The sequence below is a fragment of the Pyrus communis genome, chromosome 16, assembly GCF_041283825.1.
Source record: "Pyrus communis isolate YQ-2024b chromosome 16, ASM4128382v1, whole genome shotgun sequence".
NCBI classification, from domain to species: Eukaryota; Viridiplantae; Streptophyta; class Magnoliopsida; order Rosales; family Rosaceae; genus Pyrus; species Pyrus communis.
This window is the reverse complement of record NC_142580.1, coordinates 16,847,577-16,870,348: the sequence shown is the minus strand read 5'-3', so window position 1 is coordinate 16,870,348 and position 22,772 is coordinate 16,847,577. Positions and strand designations below refer to the sequence as shown.

Sequence of the window (22,772 nt, the reverse complement as noted above, 5' to 3'; positions counted from 1 at the left end):
TAACAAAAACTAATCACACGATATATGATGAACGAATATGATATGAGTATCCCTAGAATTCTCACAAAAAGAATCGAGAGAGGCCTCACTCCCTCCCTCCCTCTGCAAACTTCCACTTGACTGCCTTAAATTTTCCAAAACTTGTGACTGTACTTGTTCTCATGGAATATGGACATGCACTACAACTTCCAGTTCAAGCTCTCAACATATATAATCATTTAGATTCCTGCCTAGCTCACTCATTCTCGTACCTCGTATTTGTGACCAAACATTTCCTGATCTTCAACATATTCCTTTCCCCCATGTTTTGTTCGGTTTCATAAAGAAAGAGAAGCTTGTTCATTAATTAGGAGAAACATTTTTAAACTGTAATTCAAAAGTTAAATCCTTCCAAATTCCAATATATTTACATTTTCTACTACTATGAATACATATTAGAATTCGTAATATTTAAAAGATTTCAATACAATTGACGCTTCTATTCGTGATACATGGTGAATCTAAGTTTCTAATTTCAGGGCTATATATAATTTTTTAAGCACAACAATATATTTAAATTAAGAGAAAAAAGATTTGGATTAAGCCACACAATAGGCATGCCAATAATAATTTGGTATCAAATTCCTTATCTACAAGATTTGATGTCACGCCCCTAGCCTAGGGTTGGTGGAAAACCCAAATCCAAAATGCGAGTAATTAAAATAAAAATAAACTAAAGACTTATTTTTAGCTACACTCCTTGGAACTTGATTTCGACCTCACGTTGCCCTCTAAAACTCAAAAAGTCACCACTTTGGCTTGTTTCTACGTATTCCGTTAAATAACCGTTAAGTTTACTTATGTGGCATAATTAGAGCCTACTTATGGTTGACGTGAGTGAAGTGTCAAAATAGGAAATTAAAAAAATTCAAGGGATCAGATTAGATTCGATTTGAAACGAATCATGTCTATTTCTATCCTAAAATCCCTCGACGATGTGTACATTCATTTCTTCTCCCTTCATCTCCAGCAACCTTATCATTAATTCCATTGATTTTTGTCATTCCTTTATGTTCTTAATGGAGGAGGCTAGTCCGGAGACCTTGTAAATTTAATTAGAGTGAACTTAAAAAGCTCAGTAGGGACCTTATACCTTCACATGTATAATTGACAATTATCAATTATCAAAGATGTAATTAAATACACGTAGCCACTCAATAGTACAGTCTGGTGGTATTCCTCTTCACTTGGAAGTGAGAGGTCTTAGGTTCGAATCTCGTGGATGGTGAATTCGATACCAAATTAGGCTACCCATTGTGTGGCTTTACCGAACTCTCCCTCCCCTTAGTGTAAAATTATCGATGTACTAAAAAAAATACACATATGAAACGATATGCATGAATGCAATGCAACATACCTTCTCTATTTTCGTTAATCAGTTTAATTAAACAACTAAGCTTGAATGCCCGTACCAAGCATTTTCCCACTATTTGGTGATTTGGAATGCTCAGTCTAACCCACTTTGAAAGCCCCTCTCTTGTTAGTCGTTTTGTCCAACTCTTTATCGCTAATTCCGAACTATTTGATAAAAACCATGTGCACTTTAGATTGATCTGAGACCTTGTATCTACCATGAGTCAGACTCAACTACATAAAAGATCCTAGCCACTACCATAAATTCCAGATTCCCCTTCACAATATCCATCACAAGAGTAGTTCAAAAATATTTCATTTCATTTCCTCACATAACAAGCACAATTAATTAATCATCCAGAAAACATGACTAGGATCCAATTCGCATTCAAAATCGGCAATCATATCCAAATAATATATCAAACAATACTTAGATGTAATATTAAATGAATAGTGATAAAAAAGTAATGAGGTTTCCCAAGACTTCCTACCACGTATTCGATTAGGTTTGTTAAGAAGTGAGAGGTTTTAGGTTCAAATCTTATAGATGACGAATTTGATACTAAATTAGGTTATCCATTTTGTGGTTTAGCCGAACTCACTTGGACAAAAAAAAAAAGAAAAAAAAAAAAAAAAAAGACAAGTCCTCCCCAACACAACACCCGAATCCATATCAATTTACAAAAGCATGAAAAAATAGTAACAAACACGCGTAACGCATATTAATAAGCAATGAAGGTGATTAATTACAAATAATTATTATGTGTAGCGCAGACATTATTTAGTACAACTTATATTTCAAATAACAACACTAATATAGAAGAAAAGTAATTTAAAATAAAAAAAATTGGGAGAAGAATTGAGTATTGCAGAAACAACACTCTTTCTTCTCCAGAAAAGTGCAGAAAAACTGCTTTGATCAACCAAGACGAGGCTAACTTATTATTTATATATTTAAGGCCATATTAAGTGAACCTGATAGCCCAATTATTTCATATTCATTTGGGCCCAATTTATTTGTCATTAGCAAAGACTCAACATCCGCATCTATCGAGTCCTAGAACAGAGTAAATATATAATTTATTTGTTACGTAGATACCTTTTTATATATATTTTTTTTTTATTTTCCGTTTCTGGAGTGTATTCTACTAAATATTTCAAAGGTGACTGACAGCAAACGGCAGAGAAAATAAATTTGTAAATAAAATTTGTAAACTAAATTATGTGTCACTAATAAAAATAAGTATATTATCAATGTGTAAGTAATAATTCAATCATCAACTTTTATATCATTTAATTTACAAAACTTAATCTCCCTAACATTGCTCATAATAAAAAATTAAAAAAATTAAAAAAAACACAAGCAAAAGCTCCTCGTACGTTTGTTTGCATGATAATACCAAAAACAACGAAAGAAACAGCTATTCCCATCAGAATATGCTAAATCACTCCTCAACTCCCACAACGAACAAATTAAAACCAATACGATAATGATCAAAACTCACTTCTTCTCTTCGTCCCCAGCTAGAATTTTGAACCTCTAGCAACCACCATTATTTTATTGCCATGCACAACTATTGGACGACAATATCGTTTAGGATAAGGATACTTGCTTGATTCCCCTTGATCTTAGGAGTAGAATTGATCCGTATGAATCAATGTAAACTATCTTTATTTCCTTCCTAGAATAGACTTCCTTGTATTATATAAGTCTTGTATTCTATTGTAAAATTATGTGAAATAATCAAAGTTGATTCCCAGACTTCATATTTCTAAACCCTAGCCGAGTTACTTTTCAACATGGTATCAGAGCACCGTTTCTGGTGACTCTGAATACTCACACAGCTTCCGCAAATCCTAACAAACACAACATCACCTAAACCACCATGGGCGATCCAATACCTAAGGCGTCCATTGACACCCAAAACCCTATGGAGACATTCACAGATGTCTCGAACCCTTTTATTCTACACCCCTCAGATCAACCTGGGAATATCTTGGTCTCCAAAACACTTCAAGGAGACAACTACAATACCTGGAATCGTGCTATACGAATCAGCTTGAGCGCGAAAAATAAACTTGGCATGGTTGATGGCACCATTGACCCTCCATCATAGACTGATAAACAATTTGCATCATGGCAAAGATGCAATGATATGGTCCTTGCCTAGATTCTCAACTCAGTCCACGATGACATTGCGAGCAGCGTTTCTTATTACACGACAGCAGCCGATGTTTGGGCTGACCTGCGAGATCGTTTCTCACAAGGAAACGACTCACGCATTTATCAAATCAAGAGAGAGATCGTTGAACACAGACAAGAACAACAATCGATCTCGGTTTACTACACGAAACTGAAAGCGTTGTGGGATGAACTGGCATCCTACAATGAAACTCCGACTTGCACCTGTGGGGGATTGAAGAAGATTAATAATCGAGATGAGAAAGAAAGGGTGATGCAGTTCCTGATGGGTTTAAACGACTCTTATGCAGCAGTACGTGGACAGATACTATTAATGCAGCCACTACCAGACACTCGGAGGGCATATTCCCTTGTTCTCCAACAAGAGAAGCAAGTAGAGGTATCTCTAAATCGTAACAATATAAATCTGCATGCTATGAATATAACCCGTAACAGGGAAATTGCTGCACCAAAAGGAAACACCATTCAATGCTCATATTGTGATCAAAAATACCACACCGTGGATCGATGCTTTTACCTGTATGGTTTCCCGCCTGGCCATAAGTATCATGGCAAATCAGTCAAGCCACCAAACAAAAGAAAACCTGCGGCAAACCAAGTAACGGTGGAGATCGAGACCACCAAGGGTGTAGACTCACGACACAAGGCGACGTCCAGTGACGGTCCAAAGTTCACCACAGAAGAATATAATCAACTTATGGCAATGCTCAAGAAGAGCAACATTGATGGTAATCCGCAGCATTTTGCAAATGCAACAGGTACAATCACACCTTCTTCTGACTTGTCAGAGAAAACTTTATATTGGATCATTGATAGTGGGGCAACAGACCATGTATCTCATTCTCCTCATTTGCTAGACAAGAAGTCATTATCCATGTTGGATTCTGTTCAATTGCCGAATGGAGGACATGCCTTAATAGACTCGATTGGTTCTATACAAGTTACCCCACACATTCACCTTGATGGAGTGCTCCATGTGCCCAACTTTCGAGTTTACTTATTATCTGTTAGCAAACTTACTGAAGCATTACGATGCATAGTGATTTTCTTCCCTGATTTCTGTGTGATACAGGACATAGATACGAGGAGGACGATTGGCCTGGGCAAGCGATATAATGGGCTTTACTACTTGGCGCCAGAACAAAACCTTCGCCTTGCTCATCACATTAGCCATAACTCCACCCTCTGGCACCAACGATTAGGGCACCCTTCTACCGGTCCTCTGCAAACTTTAACCAAACAAGTTCCATCAATAGTATTTGATTCCAGTCATACATGTGACATTTGTCCTCTTGCTAAACAAACCCGGTTATCTTTTCCGTCCAGTTTTATTTCTTCTAAAGCACCTTTTGATTTGATACATTGTGATATTTGGGGACCTCATCGAGTCAATTCCCATTCGGGGGCTCGGTATTTTTTAACGATTGTTGATGATTATTCTCGCTATACTTGGATACATCTCATGCGTTTTAAATCTGAAACACAAGGGTTGTTACGTTCTTTTATTGCTTGGGTCCAAACACAATTTAATTGCATGCTTAAAGCACTTAGGGCTGATAATGGTGGTGAATTTACCTCTTTACGTTCCTTTTTTGATAACAAGGGTATCATATTCCAAACTTCTTGTCCGTCCACACCACAACAAAATGGGGTTGTTGAACGGAAACACCGTCATCTCCTAAATGTTGGTCGAGCTCTATGCTTTCAAGCCAATTTACCACAACATTTTTGGGGGGAAAGCATACAAACAGCGTGTTATTTAATTAATCGTTTACCTACACCTCTTCTTGGTCATAAAACTCCTTATGAGCTTTTGCATTGTCAAACTCTCGTTTTTTCGCATCTTCGGGTTTTCGGTTGTTTATGTTATGCTACCAACCTCCATCCTCACCATAAGTTTGACCAACGTGCTACAAGATGTATTTTTGTTGGGTACCCATTAGGTCAGAAGGGTTATCATGTTTATGACCTTACCACACACAAAATTTTTTCCACTCGTGACGTGATCTTCCATGAAACCACGTTCCCTTTCTCCACTCAACCACTTGACCATCACCCTGCTACACCTATCCTACCTATCCCCACCGACTCTCATCCTTATCCTAATCCCACACCGCCACCGACTGCACCTCCTTTCCCCACACCGACCGACACTTTTTTATCCACACCGACATAAACTGCTCCTCTCACTCCCACAGAACCTTCTCTTCCCATAGAACCTTCTCTTCCCACACCGACCGAACCTCACTCAGTCTCTCCACCACTTCCTACCCCACCTGCCCCTCGCCAATCTGGCCGCGCCCTCAAGCCCTCTGTCAGGCTCCAGGGATACCATTTATATCATGTGCAATCCCTTGCTCCCAGCGCCACATCCTCCTCCATGTCAGGTACTCGCTATCCTTTATCTCACTATGTATCTTATGCTCATCTTTCACCATCGCATCGCTCTTTTGCTTGTGCTATTTCGACTCTTGTCGAACCCACTACATTTGCACAGGCTAACGATGATCCTCAATGGCGTGCTGCCATGGACTCTGAGCTCCTGGCCCTTGAACAAAACCACACATGGACTCTCACTACCTTACCTCCTGGTCATCGCGCCATCGGTTGCAAATGGGTCTACAAAATCAAGTACAACTCTGACGGTACCGTCGAGCGTTATAAAGCTCGTCTTGTAGCCAAAGGTTTTACTCAACGCGAAGGTATCGATTACAAGGAAACTTTTGCTCATGTTGCCAAACTCATCACCGTCCGTTGTTTGTTAGCCGTTGCTTCTGTTCGTCATTGGTCCTTACATCAAATGGATGTCCATAATGCCTTCCTTCATGGTGACCTTTGTGAGGAAGTTTATATGCAGCTGCCTCCTGGACTTCGTCGGCAGAGGGAGCATAATGTATGCCGACTCAACAAGTCCCTTTATGGCCTTAAGCAAGCCTCTCGCAGCTGGTTCCATAAATTTTCCACTGCCATAAGTCAAGCCGACTACCAGCAGTCAATGGCTGACTACTCCCTATTCACTAAGGTGCGTGGAAATTCGTTTACAGCCGTCTTACTTTATGTTGACGACATGATTATCACAGGCAACGATGAGGCTGCCATCCATGACCTCAAGAAATTTCTTCAATCCCATTTTCGCATTAAGGACCTTGGACACTTAAAGTATTTCCTTGGTGTGGAGGTGGCTCGGTCTTCTCAAGGAATCGCCATCTCACAACGTAAATATACACTTGACATTATTGATGAAGCCGGCTTACTTGGTGCAAAGCCTGCAAAGTTCCCAATGGAAGAAAACTTGAGATTATCTCCAACGGAAGGGCAACTTCTCCATAATGCCTCGCAATACAGGAGGCTTGTTGGAAAACTTATTTATCTCACAATCACTAGGCCGGAGATTTCAAACTCGGTCCATATACTCAGCCAATTTATGCAACAACCAAGAAAGCCTTATCTAGACGCAGTGCATCGTCTTCTACGATACTTAAAGGGATCACCTAGACAAGGGCTTCTTTTTCCTTCAAATGGGAGTTTAACGTTGAAAGGATATTGTGACGCCGATTGGGCTCGCTGTCCACTTACGAGAAGATCTGTCACAGGCTATTGTATATTTCTTGGAGGTGCACTAGTATCTTGGAAAACCAAGAAACAATCTACCGTTTCGAGATCCTCAGCTGAAGCGGAGTATCGTGCCATGGCTTCAGCTACATGTGAGCTTACGTGGATGAAGTACTTATTGGCTGATCTGCAAATTGATCACAAGGGTCCGGCAAAGTTACACTGCGACAACCAAGCTGCACTCCACATAGCTGCCAACCCAGTTTTTCACGAACGCACCAAACACATAGAGATCGACTGCCATGTTGTTCGTGAACGACTGCGTTCTGGGGTTATTTCGACAGCCTATGTACCTACTGGACAGCAGCTTGCCGATATATTCACCAAGTCACTTGGACAGTCAGCATTTCATTCTCTACTTGGCAAGATGGGTGTTCTTGACATTCACACTCCACCTTGAGGGGGAGTATTGGACGACAATATCGTTTAGGATAAGGATACTTGCTTGATTCCCCTTGATCTTAGGAGTAGAATTGATCCGTATGAATCAATGTAAACTATCTTTATTTCCTTCCTAGAATAGACTTCCTTGTATTATATAAGTCTTGTATTCTATTGTAAAATTATGTGAAATAATCAAAGTTGATTCCCAGACTTCATATTTCTAAACCCTAGCCGAGTTACTTTTCAACAACAACTGCATGCCATGGAAATAGATCACTCTCGTCATTTTCTTCACCGTAACAGAAATGATGGTGGCTCTGACTCAGTCTCACATTCCCACCACTCTAGAAGGCCCGTTTGTGCCTGCAACTCGGCGGTTCGATCCATCGCTTCGCACAGGTAACGAAGACTTGCCAATGGACCATCCCAGGCTCAAGAAGAACGTGACATCAAATTTCCCAGAACAGATTGCCCTCGCTATTTCTTCACCTACTGCAATGTGGGTTTCTTGGGTTACTGGTACAAAATTCAAATTCTCAATCTTTGTGTTGTTTTGGTGATTTTTTTTTTTTTTTGTTGGGTTTAAAGTTGAACGGAACTGATAAAACTGGGTTGGTTTTGGTTTGGTCAGGGGATGCCCAGATTGGTAAAAATGTGAGACCACTTGATCCTTCAACAATTGGGAGTGAGTTGTGGTATGGGGAAGAAAGAGACAAGTATGAGACTATGAAGAAGTGGGGTTTCAGTTGTTTATAGTCAATTGTACCCTTTTGCTGGTCTCTTGAATTACACCTCTGCCATCATTCATTGCGTCAGGATTGATGGTATGGAAACCATTTTTGTTCCTGTAGTCACTTGTATTGCTTTTGTTATTTTGCTTTCTCCTTCACCTGTTAGATTAAGATCGAACAACAGGTGACCACAATTTTCTTGGACCCTAGAATCTAAGAGAACGGGGCTGTATTATTTGTTATTATTATGCACATAATATTTCACATCAGAAAATGAAAATCCGTCAGCGGAATTGCTAATGTTATTCTGAATTTAATCAAATTGTTTGCTTGGAGGACAAGTTCTGAACTTAGCTTAATTGTTTGTACAAGTTCCATCCTTCTGTGCTAAAATAGTATTACGAATAGTATACCCCTTCGGTTCAAGCTTGGACCTGAAAGAAAAATAGAACCCTTGATTGAGTAACTTTGATATCAATTGTTGAGCATAGGGTGAATCAAAATTTACTGTCAATTGATAATGGTGTTGACGGTTGCTCGATGTACTGTGTAATTAACTAATACAGATATGGCCATTCTTGAATCGAAAAATCCTATTTTCCATTTTCCAATTTGAGGAAGCTCTCATCCCTTGGGGGGTGGCATATGTAGTATAAGAACAATAACAAGACAAACTGCTATATTTCAAGAGGCTGGCTTGTAAACCTTTTGTCAATTTTCATCCCAAAAGAATTCTGATATATTTGATTAAACTTTTGGACTTGTAGTAAATTAGAGAAAAACTATCACATTAAAGGCTAAGTTTAAATGGTGAACTTTGATGTCAGTGTCAGAGGATGGTCATTTGGTAACATACTCGAACACCTAGAAAACGATAAGTAAAGAAACTAGGTATATCTGTTCGGCTATGATCAACGGCTCTTCTTTGTTGTAGGTCTTAAACAAGGTACGAAATATTATTACAAGTGTGGGGATTGATGAGCCAAAAATAATCACAAGGCGACATATGGATTTTTGGATAGAAGAGGACAAAAATACCCTTGAGGCATACCGGGATTCCTATGCACGAGCAGAGGACAATCATCCCTCAACCAAGTCAAAAGTGCCCAAAATAGGTAACAATTCAAAATCCATCTCATCAACACATTTTTGGAATGAATATTTTGGAGTTAATTGGCCAATTAACACATTTTTGGAATGATAGCTAATTAATGGATCCATTAATTAGCCAATTAACACATTTTTGGAATGAATATTTTGGAGGTTATGTAATTTATGTGGAATATTTTGTAAGTTATGGAATGATAGCTAATTGATTAGCTAAAAGAGGGAAAAAGAGGTAAAAATATATGGAATGAAATAGGTTTTGGGAGTTACCTTGTAGAAGGGATTTGATGAGATGGATTTTGAATTGTTACCTATTTTGGGCACTTTTGACTTGGTTGAGGGATGATTGTCCGCTGCTCAAGCGTAGGAATCCCGGTATGCCTCAAGGGTATTTTTGTCCTCTTCTATCTAAAAATCCACCTGTCGCCTTGTGATTATTTTTGGCTCCACAAATGCCCCCACACCTGTTAGGCTGCTCGCAGAAAATGGCAACAAGTGTAGAGATTTTCTTACTTTAGGAAACTTTGGACTGCTTCCTATTTTGATGTAGATTCCCTCTTTAATAGGAAATTAGATCCTTCTAGGAAAGGAAAATAAATTTCTCTCAAAGCTTATTTAAGTTCACCTTAAGTGGGTTACTAAATCAACTTTGAAGAGCGATTTATTCTACCCTACAAGAGAGAGAGAGAGCTTAGAGGATATTTGTTCCCCCTCCTTTAGCAATCTTCTACATCTTGCATGTGCAAAAGAAAATTGACTTCGTTTTCTCCGTGCTGCACTGATGCAAGAAAAATTCAATTTTCTTGTCTTCTTCGTGGATAATGTTGTCGTGGGGCAACCGTTAGGGTGGTGCGACACGTCAGCAGGCAGGGGCCAAGAGTCGGCTTGGCATGGGCCAAGTAGGTGGTTTGGCAGGGGCCATTGCTTGTGCTACTCGGCTTGATTAAAGCTAAGGATTGGCTCGGCATGGGCCGAGGAAATGGCATGGCATGGGCAACAGTTTGGGCTACCATGTCTGGGCTGCTTGCCCAAAATGAGGAAACTGCTAGAGTTTGATTTCTCAGTTGCCGTAGATGGAGCAGTCAAGGATGAAGCTGCTAAGATCGGAGTTGCTGAAGATGAAGTGTCGAATGAGCAAACGGTTAGGTGTAAAAGTGGCTGCTGCCCCCTAACAATTTGTTGCCTAGTTGATCTTCAAGCATTCGATCTTTTGAGCTATATGGCCTTCTCGCACTGGAGGGCTTACCCAGATGGGTGTCGGGGATTTAGTTTACCCTCTCGCACTGGAGAGCAATTAGTTTATCCTCTTGCACTGGAGAGCAAACCCATATGGGTGTTGGGGAATTGGTTTACCCTCTCTCACTATAGAGCAATTAGTTTATCCTCTCGCATTGGAAAGCAGACCCATATGGGTGTTGGGTAATTGGTTTACCCTCTCGCACTGGAGAGCAAACCCATATGGGTGTCGGGGAATTGGTTTACCCTATCGTACTAGAGAGCAATTAGTTTATCCTCTCGCACTAGAGAGCAGACCCATATGGGTGTCGGAGAATTAGTTTAGCCTATCGCACTGGAGAGCAATTAGTTTATTTAGTTTATCCTCTCGCACTAAAGAGTAAACCCATATAGGTGTCAGGGAATTGGTTTACCCTTTCGCACTGGAGAGCAATTAGTTTAGCATCTCGCACTAGAGAGCAGACCCATATAGGTGTCGGGGAATTGGTTTACCCTCTCGCATTGGAGAGCAATTAGTTTATCCTTTCGCACTGGAGAGCAGACCCATAAAGGGTTTTAAGTAGTTGTTGTGGACAGTAGTTGAGCTGGGCTTATGAGTAACTTCTTGAATCTTCATTGAGAATAATGAAATAAATCAACTGTGTAAAAATTGCATAACAAACTGGATAGTCTTCGGCTTGCGAGGCCTTATTCGTCGAGCTACTTGAGACTTCAAACTCATTTAGAAAAGCCCAAACGGGGTTTAGGGGGTGATAGAGACTTCCCCTGCTTATGTAGGTTGTTTCATTGACCTATCAAGATACTCGTCACATCGGCCCTTATTTGTCAGCTTCTTAAGGTATTGCTTCCACTTCAGGCAGCCGTTGGTAGTGTGGCCTAGTCCTTGATGGAATGCGCAATACTTTGTATGATCTAGCATGGTAAGATTGCCTTTCATGTGTGGCAACAGTTTGAACCAAGGTTCATTCTTGAGCTTGCGGAGAATTTGGCTGATTGGAACTGTGAACTTGGTGAATGTTTGAGGCGTTGAGTCTTCTTTGGTCAGGCAACATTCCATGTGCTTCTTTTCTGACTCGTTTGTGTTAGATTGCTTGGTCTCGTCTGATAGTGCATGTTTTTCTGCCAAAGCATACGAAGCTGCTAGGGTCAGTTCTTCTCCCATAATCAGTTTTTCGAATAAAGGATGTGCGGTGGGAAGCCCATTTCTAAATACTGTCGTTGTTATGTCCTCGTTGCAACCAACAATCTTGGCCTTCTCCACTTTAAACCTCTTGACATAGTCACGAATTGTCTCCCAAGGGTCTTTTACGATGCTGAAGAGATGGTCGGATGTCCTTTTGATTTAGCAGTTAGATGAGTACTCCTTAGTGAAAACAAAGGAAAGTTCATTGAAACTTCGGATTGACTGCGGCGGTAGAGTGTGAAACCAGTCTTGCGCCTCGCCTTGTAGAGTTGTGGCAAAAATTTTGCACATAAACACATCGTTATTCCTGTAGAGGATCATGGTACTGTAGTAGTGCTTGAGATGTCGATCCGGATCTTCATCTTCCTTGTACAGAGTGAAGTGAGGCATAGTGAACCTGCGAGGTGGATCTGTCCGCTCGATCTCATTCATGAATGGTGACATGCTTATGTTGGTCATGTCTCGTTGAAGCGCATCGTCAGCGGGCTCGTTACGTTGGAAATTACACAATCGTTCAGTTAGGAGCCTCTCAACTTCTTCTTGAATTTTCCTCTACTGAGGCAATGGAACTTTCGGCTGCCCCCGGTCGTGACCTACGGGTTTGGGCCGCTCTGCTGGGGCAATTAATCAATTAATTGCCAAATAACTCACACATTAAACCACAAAATACACACAAAAAGCATCCCAAAGGTCGGTCACCTTTTCTCCAAAGGGGACCGGCCATGCCCTATAAATACTACCCATTTTCTCTAAAAACCTAGTTCCACACTCTTGCCAAACTCCCAAAAAACTCTCCAAACACTTTTCTCTCTAAATTCTAACTTTGGCATCGGAGGTTCTTCACCCATTCATCGTGGGCGCGTGAGGATCTTGGCCTTGACCTAAGGTGTTAATTGTTTTGTAGGTGCAATTTTGTCCAAGAAGAAGAAGGCGGAAATTTGCATCCACAGGGATAGTTCTTTCCCTACTATGAGCAAAGAGCATGCTTTTGAAACTTTACCAGTGCCTAGCCAAAGCACATATCCTCGTCGAATAGCTGTTGTTGGAGATTTGGGTCTCACAAGCAATACCAGTACAAGAATTGATCATTTAATCCAGAATGATTCTTCAATGATTCTAATTGTTGGGGACTTAACTTATGCAAATCAGTACCTTACAACTGGCGGGAAGGGAGCTTCATGCTATTCACGTGCATTCCCAGATGCACCAATCAGAGAAACATATCAACCCTGCAGGGACGGGTGGGGAAGGTAACCTTTATTTATTTGAATGCATCTCCTATCTCACCATATTTGTTTGCATTTATTTCAGTTTGTATTGGAGATTTGTCACAGACATTAAAATGTGTCGTTATCAATCTATATTGTTAGTTAGTTAAGCTATTGGAGTTAGGTAGAAGCAGTATGCAAGAAACTTGATATTTGAATTCTGACCAATTTGTGATGTTGCATGCTCTTGAATTAGTTGGTTTCGTGTTAACACTGTTGAAGTGGAAACCCAGGTTCATGGAGCCCTTAACCTCGAGAGTTCCTATGATGGTTATTGAAGGCAACCATGAGATTGAGCCTCAAGTTTCTGGAATCACTTTCCAATCCTATTTGACAAGATTCACAGTGCCATCAGAGGAATCCGGCTCTAAAAGTAACTTCTACTACTCTTTCGATGCTGGAGGAGTACATTTTATCATACTAATTAGATCAGTACTAATAATACCAATAATGCCAATAAAAGTAACTTCTACTACTCTTTCGATGTTGGGAGCATATGTTGACTACAATGCTACTAGTAATTGTTTCCATAACATTTCTTACTGATTAGATCACTACTAATAATACCAAACGATGAATTTAAAACATTCTGGTTTGGTGTTGCGTTGCTGAATTATGAAAGCGTAAGCACTTTCGTAACCGATGTACTCTATTGGAATCTGTTGTTTTTAATTGTTTGTTATGTCCTATTAATGTACATTCAGGTGCTCAATATACTTGGCTTAAAGATGATCTGCATCAAGTAGACTGCACAATAACCCCCTGGCTCGTAGCTGCATAGCACTCTCATTGGTATAACAGCTATTCTTCACACCATCAGGAATTTGGATGCATGAGACAAGAAATGGAATCACTTCTTTATCAATATGGTGTTGATATGGTTTTTTTTTTTCTGGTCATGTAAGTTCAAGCCGATTCTGTATAAAGTCTTGTTAATATTTATATGCATACTTATTTGGAAAAGTTGCCAATTTGTTTGCTCTATAGGTGCGTGCCTATAAACGGATGAATAGACGTTGGATCCATTCGGACCAGTTTACATAACAGTTGGAGATGGTGGAAATATTGAGAAAGTTGATGTTGAGTTTGTTGATGACCCAAGTATTGAAATTTGAAGGTGTATTTTCTATTATTATGAAGAAACAAAGTACAAAGATAGCTCATATATATGAGCGTGGGAAGAAGAGAAAAACAAGGAACAAAAAAACAATCTTCCGTCCTTGATTTACGCCTAATCACCTAACAATTAAAGCAAGGGCAGCAACTAGACTAACAATTAAAGCAAGGTCAGCAATCCCTTGAATTAGTGAGAATGACAGCCATACTCAAGTTGTTAGACAGCACCCCATGCATACACCCATGCTACCTACCAGCTAGGGTAAATGGCAGATAACTAGACTGGATCTTCTTTTAATACTCCCCCTCAAGCTGGATTAAACGGGTCGATTGATCCAAGCTTGGACAAGAGGTGATGGAAAGTAGCAAACGGTATTCCTTTTGTGAAGATATCTGCAAGTTGATCATGAATACAAATAAAGTGTGTATCAATCACCTTGGACTGCACTTGATTTCGAACATAGTGGCAGTCAACTTCAATGTGTTTAGTTCACTCATGGAAAACAAGATTTGATGCTATGTGCATCACAACTTGATTATCACAGTAGAAAGACATAGGTTGCTGATGAGGAAACCCCAAGTCCAATAACAGATTTTTGATCCAAATAAGTTCACAAACAGTCGAAGCCATAGCACGGTATTCTGCTTCTGCACTAGAGCATGCAACCACGCTTTGTTTCTTGCTCTTCCAGGTGACTAGGTTACCTCCTACGAAGGTGCAGAAACCAGTGATAGACTTGCGCTCAAGAGCGTTCCCTGCCCAATTTGCATCTGTATATCCTGAGATATGAGTGTGATTATTGTTGCGCATGAGAATCCTTCTACCAATGGAGCCCTTCAGATATCGAAGCACACGATGAACAATCTTTATGTGATCCATGCTTGGAGCATGCATAAACTGGCTAACAAAACTCACGACATATGCTATATCAGGGCGAATGATAGTTAGATAAATGAGCTTGCCGACCAATCTTTGATAGTACTCTATATTGGGAATGAGATCACTGCAAGATTGCAGCTTCAAGTTACTATTCAAAGGTGTGCAAGCAGGTTTACAATCTGTCATGTTGGCCTCACAAAGAAGATCAATAACATACTTACGTTGATTTAGAAAACAACCCTTGTGAAAGTGTGCCATCTTGATCCCTAGAAAATATTTAAGAATGCTGAGATCTTTGATAGCGAACTTGTGATTGAGATATTGTTTAAGAGCACTAATCTCTGACATATTATCACCTGTCACAATGAGATCATCAATGTAAATAAGCACCACAAGTTTACCCGATGTGCTTGAACGCACAAATAAGGAATAATCAGCATTGCTTCGACAGAAACCAACTCTTTCTAGAACATGATTGAGCTTAGCATACCATGCACATGGACTTTGCTTGAGACCATAAATGGATTTATGAAGTTTGCACACCATTTCTGGATTGTTTGATTGAGGATGACCTGGAGACAGTTTCATGAAAACTTTTTCTTCAAGCTCACCATGCAAAAAAGCATTTTTAACATCCATTTGAAAAAGAGGCCATGCATTGTTAATGGCGACAGATAACAGCACCCTCACAGTGTTCATCTTTGCCACGGGAGCAAATGTCTCCTTGTAATCCACTTTATAGGTTTGAGTAAATCCTCGAGCAACCAAACGAGCCTTGTTCCTTTCAATCGTGCCATTTGAATGGAACTTGGTCTTGTATACCTAACAACTTCCCACAGCTTTCTTTCCTTTGGGAATTTTCACTATAGTCCCGGTGTTGTTTTCATGAAGAGCTTGAAGCTCTTCTGCCATAGCAGCTCTCCACTCACTGTGTAGATTAGCTTCTTGAAAGCTTTATGGTTCATAGGTTTCAATAATTGCACTGAGGAATGTAGCAAATGAGGATGAAACTTTATCGTAATTAATAGCAGAAGTTAAGATATACCTGGCATTGTAAGTTACATAATCATGTAACTTGGATTGAAGTTTCCTTTCACGGGGAGGATTTCGACGAACTGTGGGAGATTGAGTTGCTAGCAATTAAGCAGTTTCTTGGTTGGAATGACTACTTGAGGGTTCTGATGAGATAGGTTCTTCAGGGACCATAGGTGGAGAATTCTACAGGTTGCGAGAATCAACCTCATTCAATACCTGGTCTCTTGAAATATCTGTTGTATCCTCTTCACTTGGATATGGTATTGGGAACAAATCAAGCAAATTCTTCCCCTCTCTAGAATAGTCCAGAGGTTGAGTGAAGTAAGGCATGGTTTCTTCAAATTTCACATCTCTTGAAACAACTATTTTCCTAGTTGTTGGATTGTAGCATTTGTAACCCTTTTGAGTGGATGAATAGCCTAGGAAAACACATTTGGCAGCCCTTAGATCTAGTTTGTCACGATTTGGTGCTTGAATGTGAACAAAGCATGTACATCCAAAAACTCTCAAATGGGATAGATTGATTTGTCTATCTTTCAAGACCTCATAAGGTGATTTAAAGTTCAATATCTTACTAGGCAATCTATTGATGAGATATGCAGCAGTAAGAACACCTTAGGGACCAAAAATTTTTAGGCACATTCAAGTGAAACATCAAAGCTCTAGTTTTTTCAAGTATATCTCTATTTTTCCTTTTTGCTACCCCGTTTTGTTGAGGTGTTCCAACACAACTAGTTTGATGTAATATACCATGTGTGCGTAGATAGTGAGACATGTTATGGGACATATATTCGGAGCCATTATCTGATCGAAAGACATGAATGTTTGAAGCAAATTGTGTGTTTACAAGTCTATGAAAATCTTGAAAAACTTCCAGCACTTCACTTTTAAATTTCAAAAGATACAACCAAGTGATCCTTGTGAAATCATCCACAAAAGTTACAAAATATTTGTATCTGTCAAAGGACTCTAGTACTGGTCCCTAAACATCGGAATGCACGATTTCAAAAGGATTACTAGCCCTAGACAAGGAGGAAGTGAAAGGTAATCTAGTGGACTTAAAGAAGTGACAAACATCACAGGAACTTGTAACTTTGCACAGGTTTGGAAACAAAAAAGACAGAACTTTATCAGAAGGATGTGCAAGTCGTCGGTGCCAAAGTTGTTGTTCTTGAACCAGGCTTGAAGTGACTTGGAAAACCTTGGGAATTTGGACATGCTTGGAAAGTTAGTAGAGGCCATTTAAGAAAAAAAAAACCTTCACCAATCGTCTTCTTGGTGGTGATATCCTAAAAAACCACAGTTTTTGGGGAGAAAATAGCAAGACAGTTCAATGAGTTTATGATTTTTCCAATAGATAAGAGCTGAAAAAGGAATGAGGGAACATAAAGAGCCTTAGACTCGACATCACTAAAAATTAAATGTGTTTTCCCTCTCTCTACAACCATAGCACCCTTGCCATTAGCAACTGACACTTGAGATGGACATGAGAGTTTTTCAAAATTATGCAGATTTGTAGACTTGTTAGTCACATGATTAGTAGCTCCTGAATTTATAATCCAATAATCATGCACATTACCTACTTTGAGAGCCGTTAAGAAGGATTGTAAGATACCTAGAATATCTTGTTGTGTCACACCTTCATTTTTAGCCAAAAAACAAGCAAACTACCCGAGTAGAGTAGCTTGTTTGTTGTCACCTTGACTAGTTAATCCTTCATTGTCTCCATGACCTTATTTCTTATGAAGGAAGGCAGCAAATTCATTGATCAGGGTGGTTGGATTGGAGGTGAACTTCTGTGCTCCCTCGGAATGAGTGGTGGCGTTATGATTTGCCTTGTAGGATGAGTTGTGTGAACCCTTAGGGAAACCCTTGTTGTTGTCCCTAGAAAACTTGGGCCTTACTTCAGGGTGAAGAATCCAGCAATGATCTCTTGTATGTCCACCAGTATCATAGTAGCTACATTTCATAATAGGTTTCTTTCCTTTGTAGATCCTCTCTTCACTAGTTCTGTGGTTAGAGAGATATACCTTAGCTTCTGGTATATTTGCTTTTAATTCCACAGTCATGATTTTTCTGCGAGTTTATTGAATCGTGGCACACACACTTGAGAAAGAAGGAAGATCATGATTCATGAGGACATGACTCCTGAGATCTTCGTATTCAGGACTTAAACTCGCAAGAAGTTGAAATATTTTGTCTTCCTCAGCTCTCTTGGTCAGCACGGCAGCGTCATTGGTGTATGGCCGATAGACATTCAACTCATTCCACATGGTGGTTAACTTTCCAAGGTGCTGCACAAATGAGTTTCCTTCCTGTTGTAAACCAGCAATATCCTTTTTTAACTGTAACACTCAAGTTGCATTATTCTGATTCCCATACATTTCTTTGAGATTTTTCCAAATGATACAGGAGGATTCAGCATAGCTGAAATTTTTTTGCAATCTTTCGATCCATAAAATTGAGTAGCCATGACATGACCAACTAGTCGTTGCACAACCAATCATTGTAATCTGATGAGAACACATCAGGCGCTAGAATAACACCATTAACATAACCAAATTTCGATTGTCCTCCCAAGGCAAGAGTGACTGCTCTCTCCCAGGGAAAATAATTGAACTCATTTAGTAAGACAGAACTGAGATGTTGATTTGGGTTGACATCAACATCTAAATGAAGTGAAGATGGCGCAGCATGCGAGCTAACTTCTTCGCCATGCACTAAACTCTCTTCAGCCATGATAGAGAATCAGGAAAAGCTCACAGATCTCTCAAGAAACTACTTAGAAGCAGGTCGATTAGGATCACTGCTTTGATACCATATTGAAATTTGAAGGTGTATTTTCTATTATTATGAAGAAACAAAGTACAAAGATAGCTCTTATATATGAGCATGGGAAGAAGAGAAAAATAAGGAACAAAAACAATCTTCCTTCCTTGATTTACGCCTAATCACCTAACAACTAAAGCAAGGGCAGCAACTAGATTAACAACTAAAGCAAGGTCAGCAATCCCTTGAATTAGTGAGAATGACAGCCATACTCAAGTTGTTAAACAGCACCCCATGCATACACCCATGCTACCTACTAGCTAGGGTAAATGACAGATAACTAGACTAGATTTTCTTCCAATACCAGGAAAGTGTCATTCGGCTGAAGACAACCCACCGGAGTTTGGAGGGGTATGCCATTTGAACTTTTCTTCAAGGCCTGCTAAAGGGAATTTTTGTTAAAGCAGACAGCTGAGTGGAGTGCATTTAGGGAAAGCAGCTTTGGGCATGGAATTCTTGAGGTACAATGTTTGATTAAGAAGGTTAAATTATTAATTTAGTCACAATTAGCGATTGCAAAATTATGTGCGCTTGAAACTTGCTTTTGAGGTGCAAATCGTGAATGCAGAAAAAGCTAAGTGCGGTCTTTCGTGATGTCTTTAGTTTTTTAACACTTTCAAATCTCTCTTCCATGACCCTTTTATGTACGAAAATACAGGTTGTGAATTCTACATATGCTCTATGGACTTGGCACCGGAATCAAGATATGTGTAAGGAGGATAACCATGGCGATCAAATATACATTGTGCGACAATCGGAACTTTGCTCATCGTCTGCCAAGGTGATTTCTTAATTCAATAATTTGTGCTATGAAAAATAGATTTTCTTACTTCAACTCTCTCACTCACTTTTATTGTCCTTGTCCAACTACCAGCCCACAGCTACTCCCTCTGTGCCCTCACTCTCTGCTGCATTGCATTCTCTAGTGCTATCTCTATTCTTGCCACTCATAGGAATGCTTTCTCTCTTCTCCTCTTCCTCGTAGTCTCTTTCGCGCTCCGACTGTGCATGTGTGTTTTTTCTCTCTTTGAAGTCTTAAGCTCAGTTTTTCAAATTTGCAGTTCAAAGGTGTTTCCACTACTCTATGATCAAACTGGGCTTAAATTCTTGTATCTAAATTTCTGGTTGGTAACTACAAAAAAAACTTCACAAAGTATCTTTAGGTAGGTTGTGTTTCTATTTGGTTTTTTGTTTTTACTTCAATATAACATTTTTATGAGAAGTACGATATTCATTAATGAATAATTCTTGTGTTCTCCTTACATGGAATTTACTTGTTGCTCCATTTATTAGTAAAGTATCTTCGATGTACAAACATTATAATTGGCACCATTCATTCTCTTTATCATTATTTAAAGATCATGGTAAGATTTTACCCATCTGCAAAACTAGAGTTAAATCACATAGAAAAGAGAACAATATTATTGTAGTATAAAATATCTCAAGCACGGTCGATCTCCCCAAGGACTAGTATGAATAACTTGTTCTTAAAAACAATTCTTAATTAACTTTTTTTTTTAAAACAAACGATATTATCTATAGTAAGGGGTGAGGGATTGGGCTAAGCCTCATACTGGGCTAGCAATAATAATGTGGTTCAAATTCGCCTTTGGTAAGAATTAAACCAAAAACCTCTCACTTACAAGTGAAGAGAAATACCACTATACTATAGTACTAAGTGCCTTAATTAATTAGTTGATACAAGATTTAGAAAGTTGAAATTTTGAATTTAAAGTAACATTAACAATCATATGTAGTATTGCCAATTACTTATGTTTTTCTTATGCATATTGTAAGATCCCACATCACCCAGGGGTGAGGATCCTGTAAGCCTTATATGTATATTCTCATCTCTACCTAGCATGAGGCCTTTCGAAAGCTCACTAGCTTTGGAGTTCCTATGAACTCCAAAGTTAAGCAAGATTGGGATGGGTCAATCCCAGGATGGGTGACCTACTGGGAAGTTGCTTGTGAGTTCCCATAAACAAAACTGTGGGGGCGTGGTTGGGACCCAAAGCGAACAATATCGTGCTACGGTGGAGTTGAGCCCGAGATGTGGTGTGGGCCCAGGCTGGGATGTGACAATTTGGTATCAAAGCCAATCCCTGGCCGGATGTGTGCCGACGAGGACGTCGGGCCCTTAAGGGGGTGGATTATAAGATCCCACATTGCCCAGAGGTGAGGATCCTGTAAGCTTTATATGTATATTCCCATCTCTACCTAGCACGAGGCTTTTCGGGAGCTCACTGGCTTCAGAGTTCCTATGAACTCCTAAGTTAAGCGAGATTGGGCTGGAGCAATCCCAGGATGGGTGACCCACTGGGAAGTTGCTCGTGCTTCCTAGAAAAAAAACCGTGAGGGCGTGGTTGGTACCCAAAGCGGACAATATCATGCTACAGTGGAGTCGAGCCCAGGATGTGGTGGGGGCCCGGGCCGGGATGTGACACATATTCTACTTGTGATATTCAAGCTAAAACGTATATCTAACATACAATCTATCTGTGGCATTCAGATTAAATATAAGCATCAAGACTCATTAAGTTTTGTGAAAACCTTTTGAAAAACTAAGCCACCTTAAGAGTGTGATATTCACTTTAAGTGAACTTACAATTATCAATCACAAAAGCATTAACCAATTTCATGGTGACATTCCAACATAAATTACATCCAAACTCGTCTAAACATATGTAAATTGAACGGAAACTATATATTCATGTTAATACTCGTAACCTCGCCCTAGCAAATAGAGAATTAGTTACACGTGATCATGATTGAATCTCAAAATATTATTAAAAAGAAAATATAAGAAAACACCCTTGTAATATAAAGTTGTGAATTGCCAAAGCTCCTAAGCCAAATTTTTTTAAAGAAAAATTCATTTTGGCCCTTTAGACCAACTTCAATCATTGGAGTAAGTTCTAAAATTTCCCTTCTATTGTCTCTCCCCCTCACCCTTCCCCCAATTTCATTCCAACCCCTTTTCTAAAATTGGGTTAAGTGCTAGAATATCTTGACCCACTGCGCACGTAGACGCGCTGTGGAAAAAGAGAAAGCGCGCTAGTTAATGCGCTAAAAGCATGGCACCGCGCCAAAAAGCAAGGAAAAGGGGACACTTTGAGGGGAAGTGGGGCCCAACCAGATGCGATTGTCAGCCACCCATATGCAATCTCATCTCCTTTATTTCTATCAAACGGCATAGATTTTCATCTCCTTTAAATCTAACGAGTGAGATTCATTATTTAATAATCTGGAGCTAAAATTTTAGGCCATAATGATTGAAGTAAAAAAGCTGTTTCTGGATTAAAAATTTTAAGTTTTACTCCAAAGGTTGAAGATGGTTAGGGCTCCAAACTCATCATATAAATAGAGGAAATGTTCTAAAAATAGGTCTCTCAAAAAAACTGGTCAACCAGAAAATCAACCCGTTGGCTGACCAAAACAACACCGAATCAGGCATTTAAGGTAGCGTTGGAAAGATAAAAATGCCCCCTTCGATTTTGCAGAAGGAAAGTTCCTAAAAAAACGTCATCTTCAATTACTAATAGCCTAAATAAGCCCAAAATATGAGTTTTCTAGTACTGTTGAATATGTCTTCATTTAACACATATGAATGATTAAATGATATTCAAATTGAATGATTCTTTGCATATATAATTTTTAGATGATAATAAAAAAAAATTAAAAAAAAAATTCAACGATTCCAATTATCTTTGAACGATGGTCTCGTCTTCGTCGGTTTTGTATAAATAATTTAGTATTTGAACGATTCCAACAACCTAGTTTTCTATTTAGACAG

At 39.4% G+C, this 22,772-nt stretch overlaps 2 pseudogenes; both read left to right on the top strand.

The window, feature by feature from the left end:
- Positions 1-3,548: 3,548 nt before the first annotated feature.
- On the top strand, positions 3,549-4,711 carry LOC148690062 (uncharacterized; annotated as a pseudogene).
- Positions 4,712-7,846: 3,135 nt separating this feature from the next.
- LOC137732789 (purple acid phosphatase 23-like) lies at positions 7,847-19,769 on the top strand (annotated as a pseudogene).
- Positions 19,770-22,772: the final 3,003 nt, after the last annotated feature.